A 10,045-nucleotide genomic window follows, 5' to 3' on the forward strand; every position below is an offset into this window, starting at 1 on the left:
TTTTTACACCGCAAACACGCAGTTTTAAACATGAACTGGTGGATTGACGAAAAGCTCATGCATTATAAAATCGATATAAAAAGACACATTTTTATTTAATTAATATGATTTATAATAATGTTTAAATTAATAATAATACTTCTGACTCATCAATATTATATTATTTTATTTTTATTTTTTTTAAGGCTGAAATGTTACTTTTTCTTTTTTCAATTTATAAAACATTTTTTTTTTTTGTGAAAACCTGTATCTGAACTGTAAATCATGTATTTTACGGTAATTTTACAGTTAAATGTGTTACCATTGACATTGTCCTACCCCACTCATAGTCATATTGTGTTAATTTTACTCTGTGCAGGTCATAAAAAATGTTGATTTGAGTTTAAAAAACCCTGCCAAGTCACAGCCCTAATGTCTAGCAAATGATCTCCTGGCATGTTAAGCCTTGGATGCTCATCTGACAGAGACCGAGTGAAACCTGGGATGGGTCGTTTCTCAATCACATCCCCCTATCTTTATCCCAATACGTTCGGGTCACATTTGATGATAATAAAAGGGGCAAAAAAGTCCAAAAACAAATAAGAATGGGATCAAATCATTCTCCATTTCCTGTATACTGCAGAAATGCAGCTGATTGAGAGCCCAGCATCACCTTACCATTAGTATTCAGGGTGTTCTCAAATCCCGCACATTTATACTGCAGACAGACAGAGAAATCTACCACTGCCACATTCTCCACTAATGGATTATGCAAAGAGGCTCAGGCTCAGTATCCTGCTGGAGGCTTTTGTGTTAACTTTAGACTGTGGTCTTGAGAGGAGTGGTTATCGTGTGTGTTTTTGCAGTGTGTATTATATGGTGTGTATATACTCGCTTGGTGTGTAATGGTTTTTACCTTCCACTTCTCAAATAACTCTCACTCTCGTGTTAGCTACCAGTCAAAGGTAGAGCCAGTCTGAAGTTTCCAGCAAGTATGACGTTTATGAGTATAAATGACTATGTGGCATCCATGAAACTTGGGACTGAAGTTTTTAAGCTTTAGGCTACACCCATGATGAATCATATGATTTTTTTTCCAGATCTGATGCATTTCCTTTTGAAACAGGATGTTTGGACGGAGCATATCAATGGCATTATTATGTTCTTGTTAAATAACCAATAGGCTTTATTTAGTTAGGTCAGAGTAATACCCTTAATTGCAAATTGCTAGTTGGTTTTATAAATCCATGCTTCTGCTAAATGTTTTACCCTATACTGTAGACATCATCCAAGTTAAGACATAGAAGCTACACCATTTCCATTTCATAGAATCTTCGGTTAAAAATGCAGGACTTCAGTCATCACACCAAGGAGCCAAAAAATGCAGTGCAATATCTCTGAACAGTGCATGGTTGAAAATATTAAATAAACAGACTTCAGTGTTGTGCTGCGTTCCATTAGCTTTATCTAAAATGGTTTTTATTTTCTCTCCAGGCTCCAAACACTATTGATGTTGCAGCACGACCAGGAACGGTCTCGCACACTCTCCTTCAGAAGGACCCAAGGGTAAGCCGCCCAGTCTTAAGATATTGGCCATTAAAATCATATCAGGATTGTGATGTTTTTAACATTTCATATACTGTACCTGGACTTTGTTACAAAACATATCTGTTGGTTTCCTTTTCTCCTTTTCTTCCTCGGCTCCTTACAGATAACAGATCCTTTTAGGACCTCAGTAAGAGTAAGCATCATCATATTTCAAATCCCTACATTTTCCTCCTTATATGCCACTACCTTTGTGCTAATGCTTTGTAATGTCCTCTGTGCTCATGTCAGAAGCCAGGCAAATGGTGTGCAGTGCATGTTCAAATCGCCTGGCAGATCTACCATCATCAGCAGAAGATGAAAGTAAGTTCTCAGAAACCAAAGAGCTTGTCTCTTTTCTTTAGTACAGTGTAGCCTTTAGTGTGAGGGAAATACAAGAATACACAAGTATGCTTTGTAATGATTCATGCATTAAAGACCATCTCAGTAATTTTCCCTCATTAAGGACAGTTTACTCAAATAGTATATAATACTTATAAAATCTCATTTTAAAGTTGTCCAAATGAAGTTCTTAGCAATGCAAATTACTAATCAAAAATAATATTTCACAGTTCTGATTCTGAAGATTTTGATATTTTTACGTTAGGACATTTACTAAATATCTTCATGGAACATGATTTTTACTTTAATATCCTAATGATTTTTGAAAACAATCAATCATTTTGACCCATACAATGTATTTTTGGCTATTGCTACAAATATACCCAATTGTATATAATATAATATAATATAATAATATATAATAATATAATATAATATAATATAATATAATATAATTAATATAAATAATATAATATAATATAATATAATTTTATTATATTTATTATTATATTATATTATATTTATTATTATATTATTATATTATATTATATTATATTATATTATATTATATTATATTATATTATATTGAAATGCTTTTTTCTCACAAAAGCAGATGCACTTGGACCACATAAACTGGATATGAATGGAAAACTTGATCTGTTCAGCCGTCCTCCAGCTCCAGGTGTGTTCCCTGGGTTCCCCTACCCTCATGATCTGGCCAGACCCCTCTTTTCATCAACAGGTATGTGAAGAAAACATGAAAGCAAACTTGACCCTATTTAATAACGATGCATATCCCTGGTTATTGTGTGCACAGTTCAGTTATTCCAAAGGAAAGATTTATGAGTAACATCAAATCCTGCTCCACGTGGTTTTTCTCATTGAATGTCCTGTAAGATGGATAACAAACAACATGCTATATTGATTTTAAATTCTTAAGCTGAAAAGATAACAGTTGTATTTGTAAAGTTGCACAACCATTCCTGGAAATAATAATTGACTGCCTTAAGAAATTCTACTTAACCTGTTAACTGTCACTCACGTTTTGAAGATAGACTTGAATGTGCATGATACAAACCTAAATTTTATAATTCATGACTGAAAACATTTTGTAACATGATTTTGATGTGCCATTTACATGGTAATGCAATGTCTGATTTTAAAATGGGTTTTAAGGATGAATTTTGAGATTTTATGTTTTCAAGTGATATATAACTTCTGATGATTTCTAAAATGTGATAGAGAAAAAGGCAACGAGGAAGTCTTTTTTTTAAACAAAGGTCAAAGCTCCTTTTGTAATGTAGATTTTTGAGGGTGCACTCTTGTCATAAATTGATCTATTACTTTTCCTACATAATTCTTAACAAAAAATATTGGTATAATATATATTTGGGAGTCTTAGACCTTTCCAACGATATATAGTTTGTCAAGATTAGATTAAATTTGATTGTAATATAGTATAGTCAACGTAGGCGTCCCGAATACGGGACGGGGTGACATTTAACAGGTTAAATATAATTGATTTTCATTTCACTTATAAACTAGATTTATAATCCAATCAAGATTATTTATGTTTTATCTTGTAAATTATACGGCGGTCTCTTTATTTGGCATGGCTTCAGCATAGTAAAATGTATTTGTATGTCTTTCCCTCTCTCATGCTCACTAATTTGCATGTTGTTATTTTGAATGTTGTCTTGGCTCAACGCTGGGGCCACAGGCATGAATATAAATGCTTTTACCTGATATAATTGAACTGGTAGCTCTTTGTTGAAGGGCAACAATGAGCGTGTCTGCCCTTTAGATTGTAATTATGCAAGCGTGGTGTCATGAATGAGCTTGTAATTGGTTGCTTCATTAATGATACACAGTTACAAATGACACATTAGTTCAGGCTGAACAGACAGTTGACCCTTTCAATGCAACCTAAACACTCGATCTAAGACATCACTGTCCTTTTATTGTCATTTTTAACAGCTTATTACTGAGAGTCCTGCCCCAAACTCACGCCATTGGTTGAAGCCAGGCTGATTTATAGTTGTCTCTCCATATTAAAGATGGAATAGGAGAAAGTATTTAATCTGAGAAAACTAATCATTACCCAAGACTTCTCTTGTCTCTGTGTATATAGAGACTACATCTGTGCTGATTTGGTGAATATTTGAATGGTTTGGCTAGCTCTGTCTGCAATCAGTTTGACTGATGATTTTCCCGTTTGTATTTGATAGGATCGGGACATCCAGCTGCTTCACCCTATGGACGTCTCCTCACCACGCTGGCTTCCTGCCTCCTAGCCATTTGGCAGGTAAGTGTAAGTAAATCGCCATTTTAAGTTCCTCTCTTTCGTTTTGTACTTCAAATTATTATCAAGACATCTTTTGTTTGATGGGAACATAAACAAGGCAAATACAATCTGTTCATTATGATGTAGTGCTGCATCTCTGTAGTGATCATTCAGCTATAAAAGCATGTCTTTCCATTAGTTAAAATAATAATAAAATACTGTACTTCTATCCCTCAAAAGGTTACATCATGCACATGCGTGTTCAGTCTATAGGAATGTGTATATTCTCAGTGTTTCTTTACAAAGTGACATCGGCAACTACTTGCCTGTCATGCATAATAATACAGCATTTTTAATCAGAAACTTTTTAAAAACCCAAACCTTTGCATTTTTAGTACATTGTTGATGTGTAAACGTACCATAAGGCTCCCCTTTGGAGAGACACTTCTAAGCCTGTTGTTATCAGATTATTCAGTTGGCTCAGAAATGTCTAACACAAAGGGTCAGATATTATAAATTTATCCTCGGCTAAACTTTCAAAATGTTTTCCACTATATAATGATTAATAAATGATTTGGAAACAAATAGTCTTACATATTATATTGGCAAGTTATCCTAAAGTAGTCATTTTGTCATGTTTGAATTTGTAAAAATATGTCAACAAAAGATAAACTTGCTTGCAAAATTACTTAAGAAAACCAAAGCTTGATATTTTATATTGAATGTAACTATTTTTGTTGAACTGGCAGGTGTATAAAAAGCCTGAACAGTGAACGCTTACACTTATATTCAAGATGTGTGTATTCTAAATAAGGTGAAGTAAGGAATATGCTTTGCAGTGTAAAGTGACAATGGTGTTATAATATTATCCAAAAGAATCCTAGACTGTTTTTAGAGAACTTTCTGACCAAAACTGTAATGCACAGCAATAATAGTTTACTATGTATCCTTTTACTGGCTTTAGATAGAGTTCTTCCAGTTTCTATAAGGTATATTATTTGAGTTTGGAGCTGAATGCTGATTTCACACAATGAGCTTTTTAAATCAGTCCAATTTGAGTTCATTAACAGCTGGAGCCCAAAGGAATTGGAGAGAAAATGGGTAAAATGCAGAATTGGGTGCAGTGTTGCCTAATGGTAAAAGCTCAAGACTGGTAATCAAAAGGTTTCTCAGTCAAGAACTTAGCACTGTTGTGCCCTTGAGCAAAGCACTTCACTGAAGGTTACTCCAAGGGGGATTGTTTATGTCAATTAGCATATTGTAAGTTGCTTTGGATAAAAGCATGTGCTAAATGACTGCTTGCTTACTTAAGTACACATTAGTCATAAATCCATTTTGGAATTAGTAGTTTAAATTCATGTTTCACATAGAAAACACTGAATTGTGTTTTTTACTTATGTGGGCTGGAGGTTGTCGGTTTGGATTTAATTGAATTATAATCTATTAATGATTTGGGCTTCTTCACCCCTTTGCAAGGTACGTAAGAACAAATAGCTTAATGCTTTCAGGGTTAAGTAGATGGAATAATCACAGAAACCTCTAGAGGAGATAGGCAGACACATGAGCTGTTTTGCTTGTTGTCATTTAATAATTTTCCACATTAGACATTTCAAAACATCCCTGCCTGTCGCACCCCAATCAGGTATTGCTCTTCATGCCAGCACCTCTTGCTGCTTAATCCGCAGTCCATGAACACTCTCCAACAGTCTTACTGGGAGAAATCAACAACCCTTAGGGAGTCAGAATAGCAGCAGTAACAGTGGCGCAAAAAACAAAGCTTGCTTGTAAGAGAAAAGCCAGTTGGAATGGTCGGGCACCTCCGGCCCCGCGTCGCTAATCCCTGTTTGGCATTTTGCAGATCCATTCAGTCGCTCCAGTACCTTTGGCGGCCTCAGCAACCTTTCAAGCAGTGCCTTCGGTGGATTAGGCAACCCAGCCCTCGGTAAGCCCTGGCCCCCGGCCTCTAGCTCGACTCAGTGCAGCACAGCTTAGCTCTAGACCACAGAGAGAGCAAAGGGAATAAAAAGGAGTTGGGAATGAAAGAAAGGCACTTAGTTTTGCAGCAAATGCCAAATGAGAGTTTAGGGAAGCGGGGGAGGCAGGCAGGCCTTTTGCCAAATTCACACACCAAATAAAAGTCGCAACCCAACTGGTTTAGCATTGCTTTTGCATTCATTAGTTGCTTGCAAAGTAGGGTGGAAGGTTTGCCATATCTCATTTCCTCTCCCTTCTTCCTTCACTGGCTGAACGGGACTTTTTTTAGTGAAATTGATTGTATTTAAATAGAATCTCTATGGAACGCTTTGCTTTTCATAGCTCTTGACCCCACTGGGTAATTTATTTGTTCACTGCCCTCAAAAGCAGCCCTTGGTACCCCATTTGTAGAAGAATCTACTATACACCATTAGCCTTTCAGCTTATGTATGCAGAACCATGACAGAACTGGACAGCAGTCTGTTAAACTGATGATGCTTTCTTGTTATTTCAGGGGCCAACAGTATATTTGGACCCAAAGAGGGTCCAGGGCTGCCTGGTCTCAGTAGTCCTCATCATGACACCTGGAATCGGCTGCACCGAACACCACCCTCTTTCCCGACCCCTCCACAGTGGCCCAAATCCGCAGATGCAGAAAGAAGCAGCTCTGCAAACAGTCATGACAGAGAGAGAGAGCGGGAGCGGGAGAAAGAAAAGGAACGGGAAAGAGAAAAAAGGGACTCTTCTATTGGGAAGGAAGAGAAGGATAAAGACAGGTTGGTGTTGTTGATTTCATGGACCAAGGCATCTTATTTTTTCCTTATATTTTGTCAAATGTTTGTCTCCTTATTCAACTAATGATGGGTTCTATCCTCTTACAGAGATTCTTTAGATCGTAATCGCCATACGAACCGCTCTTCTCCAGCTTCCGCTCCCGTTAGCTACCAGATCAGCAGCCTGATCCGCTCCAACAGCCAGAACTCGACCGACTCTGGCAGACACCGCAGCAGTAGTGCCGACCGCAACCGTGAGCCTGAGAAAGAATTGCTGGACCGCCAGCGAGAGGCAGGCATTTTGGGAGACACAAAGGTGAAGGAAAGTCATTCTCCAGGAAAGGAAATCACAGATAGACGTTCCTCCGATGACTCTCTTAAATCCGTTCACCGATCACCCTCTCCATACTCGAAAAATGTCCTTAACGATGCAGGAATCAAGATGGGTATCCCACAACCACTACCGATGAAAGAAAGTGAAAGGGATAGGAAGGAGACCAGCTCAGGTGATCTGCTACAGAAGGTGAAGAATGACATGAAGATCAAGGAGGAACGCAAGGAAGAGCCAGACGTGGTGGTGATTGGATCCGAAGCTGCCACCAAACCTCAAGTCGCTCCTCCGCCTCACCAAACCACACCAATTGCTCACCACCATGCGCTATCCCATCAGCCTCCTCCGCCATCTCCTCGCTGTAGTGACCCTCCAACACCGTCCTCACTTCACGGGGTCCCCATGCCACATTCGTTGCCGCTCACTCTGAGTGCCATGCATCAAATGGGAAGTCTGAATGCACTTGAACGCACCCGCATGGCACCTTTTATGGGAGTCAGCCCTCTCGCAGCAGGTCGAGACCGCCTTCCCCATCCGGCGTTTTTGCTGGGATCCCCTACGAGAGGCTTACCGAAACCTTGACCTTCAACGGCGCATGGACTTCCAATTGCGATCTGAGCCCGGACACCGCTTCCCTGGTGTCTACGATCCAGAACGGCCCTATCGGGAACGGGAGCCACATGACTACTCTCACCACGAACACCTCCTGGAAGTTCGGCGGGAACAGGAGAGACTTAGGCAACAGGCTGAGGAAAGGGAACGGTTGCACTTAAGGGAGGAACTGGATCGTGCAAGGCTCCACCAGCTTCACCAATCACCAATCGAAGGACACTTACCCCACATGCCACCATTTATGTCACACCTTGGTGGGATGCCGTACCCAAGGCTTAGCCCTTCAACAGGACATAACGGACTTTTTAACAGGACACCCCCAACTGCAGCACTAAGTGCCCCTCCTCCTCTGGTACCCTCTGGTGCTGCCAGAGCAGCGTCGCCAAGACGGACAACGCCAATCACCACCCAGGACCCTCGCGATTACTCACCGTCACGCAACCCCAAAGAAGTGGAGGCACGGTAACATACAGAAAGGAAAATGCCTCATTTGAGTTGGACACTGGCAACATGCACTTATTTTCACACAAAGTAGAGTAAATGATAAATAGATACGTGTAATTTGTACAAATGTTTGTACATTGGAACAAGCACATCAACCGGCTTTTTTAATTGATTGGAGTTGGGGAAAAGAGTTGCTAGCTCCAACTTGTGGTAGCGTAAGACGTAAACGTGAACTCTCAACCAGAAATTTGATATTAATATATGAATCCAATGCCTTTTCAGTTTTTTCATGTGAAAAGACATTCTGAAATTTGTTTGTACATTTCCTATCCCTCATGTATAGACTTTTTTTATGTATTTGCATTAAGTTTCATCCGTTCCCTGCCCTGTATTTATCCTAGTGAGCTGCTGGATATGGATGTCTACATATTTGGTAAGATCTCATCTGATTTGCTCTATGGTACCTGGAAATATTCAGCAGGGCCCATGTACAAGGTTACATTTTGGAGGGGTTTTTGTTTGTTTGCTTGATTTTCTTTTTGAGATATGCAGACAAATATGTATTACGATGTTCTTGTTTGGTTTATGTAAAGTTTAAAGATATTGTAAATATCTTGTTGATATTACTTGGAACGAAATGGCATCGTACATTTGTTAGGCTTTTTAAATGTTTCTAAAAAACAATGAAATGAAACGGAACCACTTCCAGGTTGAAAACCGTGGCAACGGAATTGTCCAATCAGAGAAGAGGACTCGAATGGGGGTGCTGTCATGGCGGTGCAATCTATGCAAAGATGATTCAGAGCGCTCTGATTGGACGTTTATCAAATGGAGTTCTACAGTGGGAACCTGGATAACTGTTATTCATTTGTCTAATGAAGAGCAAATGAAACAAACCGCTATAAACTTCCGGGTCATAAAGGAACTGATTTAGCAGTGAACACTTCTCCAGCCACAAAACCTGGACATCTGAGAAACATATTGGAATGATTGGGGTGGCAATAGACTCTTTCTGTCGACCTTGTGGTGTTGTGCAGTTGTTTTTCTTAGACTCTTGTATACAAAACAAGTAGAGCTTTAGGCGTGAAAAAAAATGAAAATGAACATTCATGGTTTAAAAATGTATGGAATAAAGGTTGGACCTTATATCTGCATACCTGTCTGCTATTTATTTATAGACATTGAGACTGGCTCGCTGAATGTTGACGTATTGATGAAGTGTGATGAATAGTTTCATAGACGAGCACAAATGAAGTGCCTGGGGCTTAAGAACTAGCCCATTAAAGCCATAAGTATTTTTTTCTATTTATTTTCATGACTTTTACCCTCTACTAATAAATTATCATTTTATATATTGTTATACAGTAACGAGAATCACCCTGTCTGCATGTTTTTAAAATATTATATATTTTAATAAATAATTATATTGCAAGAATAATAATAAACTCATTTTATAATAATTATTTTTATTATACATTTTTATAATTATGTGTGTGTGCATGTGTGTATATATATATATATATATATATATATATATATACACACACACACACACACACACACACACACATATATATATATATATATATATATATATATATTTTTTTTTTTTTTTACATACAGCAAATACTAGCATGATTTATACTTAAAATTCCACTCTGCAAATGTATTTTACAGTTTAACCATTTGCTTCAAAAACTCCTAGAAAATAGGGTTAATTTG

General features: G+C 38.1%; 1 pseudogene; it reads left to right on the forward strand.

Annotated features, from left to right (window-relative positions):
- The first annotated feature begins 1,245 nt into the window (after positions 1–1,245).
- Positions 1,246–9,477, forward strand: LOC113048968 (autism susceptibility gene 2 protein homolog; annotated as a pseudogene).
- The last annotated feature ends 568 nt before the right edge of the window (positions 9,478–10,045 follow it).

The sequence above is a fragment of the Carassius auratus genome, chromosome 30, assembly GCF_003368295.1.
Source record: "Carassius auratus strain Wakin chromosome 30, ASM336829v1, whole genome shotgun sequence".
In the NCBI taxonomy this organism is placed as follows: Eukaryota; Metazoa; Chordata; class Actinopteri; order Cypriniformes; family Cyprinidae; genus Carassius; species Carassius auratus.